We start from the raw sequence: 13,240 nt of genomic DNA on the forward strand, positions 1-13,240 counted from the left end.
CTAAGATATTTTTTAGCCTTGATTAACCATTTGGCTTTAAAACTAGATGAAAATATTCATATTGAGATACTGTATTCTTATATTCTCCAAGTCACTGAATACATAAATCCACATATCACTTCATACTTCAATGATTTTCACTGTTTTCATTTAATTTTCATTCTTCACTTTAATATTGACTCACTACCCTGCAGAACGATCCCAGCTGACTAGCGGGTCCAGGCAACAAGACTATAAGAAAAATAAGACAAAACTGGACTTCCTCACATCTACAGAGGTCCCAGCTATCATAATTATGGAATAACATCTAGACAGCAGCGGCAAAAAGAACGAGTAATGAAAAATATGGTTTGAAAAACATATATATGAGCACTATGCTCCACAGTCCAGCTAGCCGCTCGAGAATACCAGACCCCAACAGCCATGAACAAAAGTCTGGTTTTAATGTAAACTCATTCTCCTCTTACCTGACCCTTCAGGGATTCTGTTTCCTGATAAGCAGATCTAAACTGTAAGACAATAATATCCCAAGGAGGTTCTGGCACCGAGCCCCAGAAATCCTTAAAGCAACAAACACTGTCTAAAAGAAGAAAACCAGACTACTCACTCCCTTCTCTGCTCCCCCCACTAACTCCAGGGGACAGAAATGCCCTTGCCGATTAGAAGTTATAGAATTCTTTCTGGGGCAAAATGTTTTGAAATACATAGTCTGTTGATAGTGTCACCTGGGATGCTTTGGAAGACTCCTCAGAAATTACGTCTCGGCCAGACCAGGCAAGGTACAGGCCAGTGAATCCTTTCTATTTATGGAAGCTGAAGAACTTGGAACCTCCTATAGTGACTGATGGATTAGAAGGGCAACTTAACTCACAACAGTTGGTCAGTGAAGTTAAGTCAAAACCCATTTTACAAATCCAGAATGTAGGGCACCTGGGTGGTGGAGTCAATTATGCATCTGACTTAGTTTTGGCTCAGGTCAGGATCTCAGAGTCCTGACATCAAGGCCCATGTAGGGCTCTATGCTTAGCATGGAGTCTGCTTAAGAGTCTCTCTTTCTGGGCACCTCAGTGGCTAAGTGGCTCAGGTCAGGATCCCAGAGACCTTGGATCAAGTCCGACATCAGGCTCCTGCTCCAAGAGGAGCCTGCTTCCCCTTCTCCCTCTGCCTCTCTGTCTCTCATGAATAAATAAATAAAATCTTAAAAAAAATAAAGACTCTTTCTCTCAAATAAACAAATCCTTAAAAAAAAAAAATCCCAAATGTGGGAAACTAGAAGATAAATTTCTTCAAGAAGATAAATTGTAACATGAAAATGAAAAAGGAGGACTTATCATTTAAAGACCACTTAAAACAATTTAATGCAGTGTGTGCCTATTTCTTGGGTCCTGATCCAAACAAATCAATTGTTTAAAAAATTGAGACAAATGGGGAATTTTTGACTAGCTTCTTTATTTAGGAATTATTACTTCTTTTAGGTGACAATAACAGTATTGTGTCATAGGTAAGTAAAAAAGGAATTCTTTTTAAGTTATTAGAACCAGAGGGTCTACAAAAACACATAGGAAGGTGGAATACAGAAACCAGCTCAGTTTTACATAACTTGAGTGTTGGATACACAGATGTTTATTCATTTTTGCAAATTTTAAGTACTTCATTAGGAGAAAGGTTGAAAAGTCAAACTATGTGGATGGATAGTTCCAGAGCCCATCCTTTTCTGAGGTGTTACTGTCTCTGTCCATATGCAGCAGTCAATGCAGGATCTGGAGAAGAGAGCCCCGCCCCCCCCCCAAATGGTTTCGGCTCCAGGCAAAATCCTCCCATGCTCTCCACAATGCAGAGCACCCGTAAGTAATGTGGCATACCTGAGGAAAGGCCAATCCTCAATGACCCTGTGACTCTGTCACTCCTTGTCATCAGTTACCTGCTTATCTGAGGCCTACTCTGTACATCATGCTGGTTAAGAGCATGGGCTTTGGAAACAGACTGATGTGGGTCTGAACTCTAGTTCTACCACTTAACAGCAGTATAATTTCCAGGCGAGTTTCTCACCCATTTTTTAAAGTGGGCTCCACACCCAATGTGGGGCTTGAACTCATGACCCTGAGATTAAGAGTTGTGCACTTTACCAACTGACCAGCCAGACACCCCTCTCAACCAATTTGTACCTTAATTTCTCCATATGTAAGATGAGGATTACACTGGCACCTTCCTTATAAAATCATATTCTGAAGGTTAAATGAGAATACATTAGTATGGTGACTAGCTAAAATATCAGCTGCCATTCTACACTAGTATTGTTGCTGTTATTTTATATTCCTTTTACTTGAATTTAGACCATTAGTGAAACTCAGTAAATTGAAATATGAGGGACGCCTGGGTGGCTCAGTGGTTGAGTGTCTGCCTTTGGCTCAGGTCATGATCCTGGGATCAAGTCCCACATCGGGCTCCCCTTAGGGAGCCTGCTTTTCCCTCTGCCTATGTCTCTGCCTCTCTCATAAATAAAATCTTTATAAAAAATGAAAGATGAAATGGCTAACAATATAGTTACTGCTATCATTACTATTGTAGGAAAGGACATCTGACGAATGTCTGAGGAGAGCAGAATGTGGGAATCTAAAAGCAAATTAATATGTATAGGTAGATTTGGAACACAATAGAGGGCCAGGCAGCAGAGTCTAAGGTTTGTTGGGGACAGTGGTGTGTCAGGAGTGTTGAACAGTAGTCATAAATGAAAGCAGTATCTCAGGATAAGGAGTCAGAAAATAGTCTGTACAAGAGAAACTGGGTCTGTGGCATTGGCCTCCAGGGCAGCATTTTGGTGTATTTACGGGAACTTTTTTTTCTTTTTAATCACCCTATATTGTGCTGTTAATATGATTTGAGGCCTTGCATTATAATAAAGTAACCAGGCATACGCACCATGACTGTTCATGACAATCCTGAACTGGATCCAGAAATGAGAGAAACACCAAAAGGTTTCTACATTACTGGGTATGGGAGGAAAGAATAGACTAGAAAGTGGGAGGACACGGGACGTGAGGCTGGGGAGTTCAGCACAACCCGACACATCCACTGCAACTTTTTCTGCTGATGGGGCAGATCATTTATCCTAAGAGAATCACCTCATGAAAACAATGCAGAGTGTGTGTGCTGGGCCCAGAACCCATGGCTAGAATGTCAGCAGTGATTATTCTCTCTGGGGCCCTACCCCACCATGTGCTTGTCAGCAACACAGACACTCATGCTCCACTTTCAGGAACCATAGACTCCACAGGAGCTGCTCACACAGCTGAGGAGAAATTAGCTCTGTGGTTGGGTTGATGGTGAAGCATACAAGGTCAAGGAGGAAATGAGGAGTCTACTAAATGACTGAACCCATACATTTAAAGGAGGCCAAGAGAACTTTCTTTCTTCACCCCTCCCTGAGATTTCTTGCTCTGTACCACAGAGCTACTCTTTACAATTGATTCATTTTATGGCTTCCATTTGTTGAGCACACACTATGTGCCAGGCACCTGCTTGGGATTTATCAGTGAACAAAACAAAGATTCCTGCCACTGAAGAACTTTCTCCTTGAGGGATGGGGAAGGTAAACAACAGCATTTTAAGAAGTGACAGTGTTAAGACAAAAAAAAAAAAAAAAAAAAAAAGGCAGGGCGAAAGGATAGGGAATGAGAAGGGGAGGGCAGTCAGATGCGCAATCTACCAGCTGGGAGGAATGTTAACCTAGGAATTCTCATTTCCTGCTATTTATTACCACTCCCTCACCACTTACCACACTAGCCAGTGAAGAGGGAAACAAGAAAATTGTATTACGTTTATTTCAGAGTCAAAAGAAAATAAACAATTATTGTCTCCATACTTTTCTTTTCTGAAAGTGACCTCAAAAAGGAAAGTACTGGGCATCCCGGTGGCTCAGCGGTTTAGCACTGCCTTCAGCCCAGGGCGTGATCCTGGAGACCTAGGATCAAGTCCCATGTCAGGCCCCCTGTGTGGAGCCTGCTTCTCCCTCTCTCTCTCTCTCTCTTTCTCTCATGAATAAATAAAATCATTTAAAAAAAAAAAAAAAAAAAGGAAAGTACTAAATGAACCAAATCAAAGTGATCTCGGATAGACTTTTCCTCCCCTTTTCCTGCACCAAGCTAGTCTTTGGTCTAGTAGCATTTGGGTTACAACTGTCCCATTTTCTGGGAGGCTGGGCTGTCTGTGCACAGTGGCTCCCACAGACATAGCCTGTTCACAATTTCTGAGTAATCAGCCTGCATTTACCCTATGCCTATAAGTTATTCATCTCTGCCTTTTTTCAAAGGATCAATCAAGCAAGAAGAACAGAGTTGATGGCCTAACCCTGAAAGAGGAAGGGGGATACAATTATACATACCCCAAGTGCATTCTCCTCCTTCACGAGCGTGTCCCCCTCCCCCTAACCAATAAAAAGAGAGAAATAATCAACATTTTTATAGGCTGGTGCTAACATTCAAGATTAAAAAACTGCCTTTCTATATTTTTGCAAGGTTTCTACAATGAAGATGTATAATTTTAATAATTAGTAAAAAATAGTTTAAAAAATCATATACCAAAAGAGATGGCAATGAGAATCAGTTGCTCAACACCAAAGCAGCTATAGTTGCTAAAGAGCTACCTGCTGAAGTATCTCAATATTTTGTGAGATCTACTTGGATAAGATTTATACCTGGAGTACAGACTGATCCACAGAGTAAGCAAACTATAATTTTACATATCTTATATTTACAATCATGCTGACGACCCCAGTTGTGATGCTGAATATGGCTCTCATTCATTTTTCATACCAGCTATTTAAATTCTGACTCTTAACAGCAGGAGAAAAGAGCTGATCTAATGGTGAAATCAGCTTATACTGGAATCATGAAACGTTTACTATAAATTTACATAAGCAAGGTCCGAAAGCATCGAAGACTCTTACTAATCTTTTGCTTAAAACTTAACCTTAGCATAGGCTTAGGATTTGGGTATGCACCCTTCCTGCTGCCATGTTGCTTCTTTGGAGACAAATCCTGAAAAAGTATCTGATAAGGCTTACTATCTATGGTGAAAATTCGCAACAAACTAGGAATAGAAGAGAACACCCTAACCTAACAAAGGTACATCTAAAACCTAAAACAAGGGATGCCTGAGTGGCTCAATGGCTGAGCACCTGCCTTCACCCCAGGGCGTGATCCTGGAGTCCCAAGATCAAGTCCCACATCGGGCTTCCTGCATGGAGCCTGCTTCTCCCTCTGCCTATTTCTCTGCGTGTCTCTCATGAATAAATAAGTAAAAATCTTAAAAAAAAAAAAAAAAGACCTAAAACAAACAGTATATGAAATGGGAAAACATTAGACTCATTCTCTTTAAGACTGAAAGCAAGACAAAGAAGCCTACTAGCATAGCAACTGCGTTGACACAGACCTGGAAGTTCTGGCCAACGATATAAGGAAAGATAAAAGAGTAAGAAGTATAAGGATGGGAAAGAAGCAACAAAACTATCAATATTTTCAAAGAATGTGATTAATAGGGGAAAAAACCCCAGAAATCAATGATTTGAGTAAGATGGGGAAGAAGGGCTGTTAAATACAAGATCAGCATACAATAATCAACACTATTTTTCTTAAACAATGGTCAACTAAAAAATACAGACATGATCCATAATAGCAACAAAACTATGAAATATTCAGAAATCAGTTTAAATATATTCTTAAACCTTTATGGAGAAAACTTTAAAGTTCTAATAAAAGACTTAAAAATGAGCTGATGAAGTACTGAGGGATAAAAGGGCATGATATTTGCAACTAACTCAAATGCATCAGAAAAAAAAAAACATGCAGAGAAATGCAGAGAGGGAGTAATAAGGCAAATATGGCAAAATGCTAACATTTGGTGAATCTAGATGAGAGATATACAGGAGCTCTTTGTACTAACCTTAGAACTCTCTCACTAGTTTTAAATTATTTCCAAATAAAACAAAAATTCTCTTAAAAAGAGCTGAAATAAATGGAGAGACATGTTACATGCTCTTGGAGGAAATGAGTTAATATCAAAAAGATGTCAAGCCTCTCCCAAATAGTTTATAAGTTCACTGTAATCCAAATAAAAATTCTTTAAAAATATAATTTTCGAGGAATTTAGAAATTTAATTCCAAACTTTATATGGAAAAATAATGGTCCAGAAATAGCTAATGAAACTTAAAAATGAAGAACAGAGATTAGGCACTTGCTGTGCCAGTCAAGAGGACATATTACAAAACCATTGCAAGAAAACATGGAGCAGTGACTGACAGACTAATGGAACAGAACACAGGCTCAGAGACAGATCAGTATATCCATGGAAACCATGAGAGAGAGGGTACCACAATTCAATGGAGGAAACCATGGATGTTTTTGGAGATATTATTGGAAAATTAGCCTCATTAAATGAAGAATAATAAGAATGGATCCCTGTCTAACACCACATACAATGTGGGTTCTAGATAAATCAAAGACATAGCTATGACCCAGGGATTGAAAGGAGCTTCTTAAGACTCCACAAGTATTAAAACATGTCAAAGAATTTATTTGATTACATCAAAATTAAGAATGTTTCTTAAAAAAAAAAAAAGACTGTTTCTTGATCAAAGGACAACAAAGAGGGGCACCTGGGTGGCTCAGTCAGTTAAGGGACTGACTTGATTTCCACTCAGGTCATGATTTCAGAGGTCTGAGATCGACCCCAGGTTGCGCTCTGCGCTCAACAGGGAGTGTGCTTGAGATTCTCTCTGCCTTTCTCCTGCATGGGTGCCCACACACACACTTTCTCTCTCAAATAAATAAATCTCTTTAAAAAAAAAAAAAAAAAAAAAAAGGACAACAAAGACAAAATAACAGATGATTAAAGAGAAGACATCTGCAGAGTCTAAATGTGAACAATGCAGATAGCAACTTCAATAGAAAATAGGCAAAGATATGCATAAGCAATTTACAGAAGCTGTATGCAGATGTCTGAAATCATTAATAAGCAAAGAAACAAAATGAAATCACTTTGCACTTATGACATTAGAAAAGATGTAGAGGGCCACCTGGGTGGCTTAGTGGTTGAGCATCTGCTTTTGGCTCAGGTCATGATCCGGGGGTCCTAGGACTGAGTCCTGCATCAGGCTCCCCACAGACAGCCTGCTTCTCCCTCTGCCTAGGTCTACCTCTCTCTGGGTCTCTCATGAATAAACAAACAAAAAAAATATTTTTTTAAAAAAAGAAAAGATGTAGATCTAGATAAAGCTGAGCATTGGTAGGACGTGAGGGTATGGGAACCCTCCAACACTTCTGGGGGAAGAGAGACTGGGGTAGCCATTGTGGAGAGGGATCTGGTGGTATTTAATCAATTCATTATATGCCAGCCTATAACCCAGAAATTCTCTTCTGAGTAAATACTATGTAGCTTTATAAGTGGACAGGTATGAAATTACTTACTGCAGCAATATTTATGTTAGGGGGTAGGGACAATGTGAATATCTATCACAAGGACAGCAGATACATAAAACTGTGGTTTGAAGAAAAAAATTAAAAAAAAAAAACAAAAAACTGTGGTTTGAGCACATAGTATGGAGTATAATGATTCAGTCAAAAACAAAGAATTAGATGTATACAGGGAAACGGATGGATCTTCAAAACAGTATTTAGAGAAAAAAGAAGCAAAATGAAATACAGTATTTTAAATTAAAAATACATATAAAAGTTCCTATACACACAAAAAGAAACACATTACATGCATTACAACGAGTACCTATGGGACATAAGGTGAATGGACAGAGGATAAGGGAATTAAAAACAAATCTTGCAGATTCCTTCCACATTAAAAAAGAATTCAAATGATCCATGATAAATACAAAATTAGAATTGCTTCCTTCCCCAAAGTTTCCAACTTTCCTAACAACAAAAGCTACTTTGGTTGCCAGCTCTGTTGATGAGTAACAGCTCTTCATCCTTTTTCAAGCAGGAAGAGAAAATTCAGGGATCAGCAGAGTACTAAAGGGATCAGCAGAGAATATTCACGAAACAATGTTTTTGTTCCCATGACCTGACAACCTAACTGAAAAGACCCGATTACCTCTTGATTTGGAATGATTCAGCTAGAGGCGAGTAGGAGTCAGGTTTTCAAGGTCATCTGAAGCTCTTCACTTTTGGAACCTCTTCATATGCAATCCCCTGGTCTCCCCGTAGAAATATTCCACACTCCTTAGAATCTTAAAATTCTAGAGCTAGGGGCACCTGGTGACTCAGAGGGTGAGCATCTGCCTTTGGCTCAGGTCCTGATCCTGGGGTCCGCATCCAGCTCCCCACAGGGAGCCTGCTTCTCCCCCTGCCCGTGTCTCTGCCTCTCTGTGTCTCTCATGAATAAATAAAATCCCTAAAGGAAAAAAAAAAAATTCTACAGCTAGAAGGGACCTGGTCACTCTACAGTTAAGGAAACTAAGGCCCCCAAAATTGTTACAGTTTAGGGTCACAGGGAAGGTCTTCCCAACTTTCTGCCCTGTTCCCCTCTGTTCTCACCCAGCAGCCAGAGTGATCCTGTCAAACTTAAGTCATCATGAGCAATTCTGTTCAAAACCCTCTAATGACTTCTCCCCCTCACTCAGAGTAAAGGCCAAATCCTTACAATGGCCTCCAGTGATGTGCCCCTTCCCACTCCCACCGCCTCTCATCTGCTGCCCACTTTTCCCTCACCCGCTTTGGAGCTGCCTGGCTGCTATGACCTTGTAAGCCCTCACACATGCCAAACATGCTAGCATCAGGGCCTGGAACTTGCTCATCCCTCTATCCCCCCCACCTTCGCCATTTCAAATCGTTCCAGTCCTAGATCAAAAGTGACCTTGGCAGAGGCCTTCTCTCACCAATCCATGCAAAGTAAATCCCCCAACCCCTGCACGCATACTTACTCCTTCCAACTTATACCTCTTTAAAGTTCTCCATAGCATTCTGATCATGTGACAGTTGATCCATTCACATTTTTACATCTGCCTCCACCCCACTACAATCCTACTGCACACGGTCAGGGCTTTGTCTGTTGTGCTCACAGCTGTATCCCTAGCACCCAGAATACTGCCTGGTAGACACAGGTGCTTCACGATTATGTGGTGAATGAACAAATCAGAAGTGCAGACTTCAGACCCCTAGCACAATGCCCTATTTGCTCTGCTGTGCTGCTCCAGGTCTTGGTGATTGGGTTCTCAGGTAAACTCTAAAATCTAAAAATTAAATAATATATTTCAGCTACTCTATGTTTATTTTATCTCCTCTGGCTGACTTTCATAGCATCAAGGATAAAGCACCCAACCAAAAGCTAACACTTTTGGTTTGTCTACAGGCTCTTTCATTACAGAGCTGTTCTGTGATCTGATGTTATGGCTATTACTTTAGGTTTCTGCGAGAGGCTGATATCTCATAATTTCTCTTAAGTAAGCTCTACACCCAACGTGGGGCTTGAACTCATATCCCTGAGATCAAGAACTGCATGCTCTACGGACCAAGCCAGCCAGGCGTCCCTTATATCTCATAATTAACACCTGACCCACAAGACTCTGTTATCTAATCTTGCAAATTAGTTTATCCAGATGTTTTCCTAAGTTGAGCATAAGAAACTATTTCAAATTAATATTAATTTCATAATAAACTTTTCATGCCACCCTGAATGAATTTTCAGGATGCTTTAGCTAAAAACCAAGCATGGTTGAGAATTTCAAAGCAGATAATCCTGTAATATTGCTATGCTGTATGTAATACCGTGGCTTCAGAAACAACCTAGAAAATGATTCAAGCCTTATACCGGGCAATAGGTATGCAAGTCTCCATTTGCATTCTATTGCAGTTGCTTTTATCATTTAAAAAAATCCCAATATAAAAAGTATCTGTAACTTAAAAAATCACTGAAGTATATGAAACTTGAAAAAACAGCTTTTCACTTATTTTAGCCCGACCCTGTAAAGTGGGAGGGTTGAGAACAAGAACACATTTGAAGATTCCCTATACATCCTGCAGAAAGGATTTCCTTCTGAGGCAGAGATAAGTGAGTTTGCTGGCTCTGGAGCCTTCCTATATTGAGACTCCAAGGATGCACACGATAAAAATCTAAGCGCAGTCCACTTAACCCTTTTTCAGAACCAGAGCCTCATGAAGTCTTGCATATGTTCCAAAAATGAACAGCCACCCTTAGTTTTTAGATCTTAAACAACGACTAAAGCATTATGACTAGTCATATTCTCTAAGGGGAGAAAAAGTAGTGTAAGCTCAGTCAGTGCTTGCAGGAGGCTCTGAATTGCAATGTAGATGAAAGAGGAACGGAAAAGGGTCTCTGCAGGAAAGAGGGCCATTCAGAAAGAGGCAGAAGAAAAAACAAGAAGTGGGAAAGGCTCTGCTTTGGGGCTGCAAGACAAAATAAATAACATACATATTTGAACAGATTGTCTATAAAGATTATTATATCTCAGCCGAATACACACACAATATGAGCACTATATAAAAGACATCTTATCACATTTCCTGAGGCAGAATGTTCTCAGCTTATTGCCAAAGTTATCTGTGCACCCCACACAACCCATTCCCAGGTCAGGTTTTAGCTATTCTCACAAAGCGCTCCATGCCAATCTCTGAATTTAAGTGCGTTTAACACTGAAGTAATTTGAAAAACTGCTTTTCAAAAAAAGTAAAAAAAAAAAAAAGAAAAAAAGAAAAAAAGAAAAGAAAAATTGCTTTTCACTTATGTTAGGCCAACGCTGATAATGTGACTCGTTTTATTAAAACTTTTCATTGTCACAATGAGTGACATATGTTTCAAATGAACACGTAAAATCAGGGGCTTAAAAGGGGGTAGAGACCCTTTAATTCAATAATTTAGAGAAAAATAGGTGCTGAGGGATAAACTAACTTGTTCATCACCTGGAATCTATTCCTGTGGTGAGGAAAATAAGTGCAGCACTGAGAAAGCACACCTGTGTGCCGCCTGGTACCGCAGTCGCCACATACAACCAGGGATTAATCAGCCCTACTCTCCCCTCCTGGAACTCAGCTGTGCAAACAATCCGAGCTAAACGATGCTCAAACCCTAAATATTGAGCCTTCCACTGCTCGCCACATATCCCAGCATCACTAATTAGGAAAAGAAGGTGTCTCAACACGAGGTGTGCATATTACTGTAATATAGTTAGGTTACCAATATAGGGAGAGCCCGGCATTATTGCATAAATGAGACAGGCAATACAGGATAATGAGGCTGCATTTAAAGTAGGGTGTGTTTTTGTTTTGTTTTGTTTTGTTTTGCATTTAAACATTACCTCGACACCCCAAGCATTCCCCACAGCGCCTCATCTGCGGAGACCTGACCGCTGTGTATCCCCAAGATTCCTTTATACAACTGACAGCACCGTCACCTCCTTCCAGGTGAGGTGCTTCGAGAAACTGATGCCTGGTGGACATCAGTCCCCGCGGCCGGAATGCAGGTGTCCGTGGGTAACAGCAAAACTCCAGCAAACCCAAACTCGCGCTCTAGCCAAACAGGTCTTAACCCTCGCTTCGGAAGTCCTCCGTCCCTGCCCTCCCGGCTCCCGGCCTCCCGGCCGCAGAATCACGGACTCCCAGGCCAAGTGGATGGACTCGGGGCAAGCCCACGGCTTCATCGGCAACGAGGGGCTGGGCTAGTGCTGAATCCTCTGCCAGCTCGCGGATTCCGCCTCTCCGCCCGCGGGGCAGGGCGGCACGGTGGAAAGAGCCCCGGGCTTGACACCGCTGAAAAGCCCACGTCCGCGTCCCCCACTGCCGGCCGCCCGCCGCCCGCCGCCCGCCGCCCAGCCTGTGCCGCGCGGGGGCCTCGCGGACCCGACCCGACCCGGGCTCCGCCGAGGGCCGGCGCCCCCGGTCCCCCCGGCCCCGGCCCCGGGCTCTCCGCCGGGGAAGCGGCCGCCGCGGGGAAGGGCGGGCGCAGGCCCCGCCGAGCGGCGCGGCCCCCGGGGCGCAGGCCCCTCCGCCCGCCGCCCCGCGTCCGCGCCCCGAGCTCCCCGCCCCGCCCCGCGCGGCCCCTGACCTGCCCTCCGCCGCCCCGCGGTCCCTCGGCGCGGCGGGCAGCTGCGGCCGCCCGTCCCGGGCCGCTGTCCCCTCCGCCCCTGGAAGCGGCGGGCGGGCCGACCCGGGGTGACTCAGCGCGGCCGCCCCGCCTCCAGCCTCCAGCCTCCCGCCTCCCGCCCGGGCTTCCGCCTCTCGCGGCCGCGCGGCCCGGGGCCGCCCCGGTCCCCGAGCGCCCACCTCCCTGCGCCCGCCGCGCGCTCGCGCCCCCTGCCGGCCCCCCGCCCGCCGCCCTGCCTGCCCGCCCGCCTGCGCGCCCCGCCGGAGGGGCGGCACTCCGAGCGCGTCCGCCGGGGAAACTGAGGCAGCGGCGCCGCCGGGCGCTGGGCCCCGCGCCAGCCCCGCGCCGCCCTCCAGCCTGGAGAGAGGCGACTGTCGTGGGGGAGGAGGCCCGGGCTCGCCGGCCTGCGCCGCGCTCCCCGGGGGACAGCACAGCGGCGCCCCGAGGCCGTGCCCGCCGGGAGCACAGCAGAGGGCCCGGGCCCGGGCGCGTTCCAGAGCCCCCGCAGGCTGCCCTCGGCGTGTTAAAGGCCACGGCGGCCCGGTGCTGGCCTGTCGCGGGAGCTTGCCGCCTCCACCTACCCAGGAGACTCTGAAGACCGCCCCCAAGCCTCTTCCTGTGGACGCAGAAACCGAGAAAGCCGCATGTCAGAATCTCTCCCGCGTTCTCCTCTCTCCTTCCCTTGTAAAATATACGTGAACTGGGCCGCTTTAGCCTCTGCTAAGTGTGGACTCCGCGGCGTTAAGAACACCCGCACCCATCCCACTGCTTTGTCACCTTCCCGAACTGCAACCGCAGCCCTCACACACTAACTCCTCGTTTCTCCCCACGCAGCCCCTGGCAACCCCTGTCTCCGTGAACTCCACGGCCCGGATACCTCTCAGCGGAATCACGCAGCATTTGTCCTCTGGGGACTAGCGTTCGCTCAGCGTGTCTTCCAGGCCCCTTGTGTGCAGGTCACAATAATACTCCCTTGTATGATGAGCCTTCTGTTGACCCATTCGTGTGTCGGTGCTCTTGTTCCATCCAACCTCCACTTTTGACCCTTGTGTGACCCATGCCGCTATGACCATGGATGGACAAATATCTGTTTGAAGCCTTGACTTCGGTTCTTTTGAGTATATACCCACAAAT

General features: G+C 44.4%; 1 protein-coding gene across 4 annotated transcripts in view; it reads right to left on the reverse strand.

Moving 5' to 3' along the window:
• The window catches only part of DNMBP (dynamin binding protein), a 107,702-nt gene extending 94,462 nt beyond the window's left edge, over nt 1–13,240 (reverse strand). Inside the window, exons 1-2 of one of the 4 annotated variants that reach the window (XM_072739756.1) lie at nt 12,984–13,236; nt 4,382–4,423 (exon numbers count right to left, since the gene is read on the reverse strand). The gene's annotated coding sequence lies outside the window, so the exon portion shown is untranslated. Of the gene's footprint in view, nt 1–4,381; nt 4,454–12,067; nt 12,193–12,983 lie in introns of those variants that run through there. The other 3 variants (XM_072739757.1, XM_072739754.1, XM_072739755.1) reach the window with 3 other exon arrangements.

The sequence above is a fragment of the Vulpes vulpes genome, chromosome 15, assembly GCF_048418805.1.
Source record: "Vulpes vulpes isolate BD-2025 chromosome 15, VulVul3, whole genome shotgun sequence".
Classification (NCBI taxonomy): domain Eukaryota; kingdom Metazoa; phylum Chordata; class Mammalia; order Carnivora; family Canidae; genus Vulpes; species Vulpes vulpes.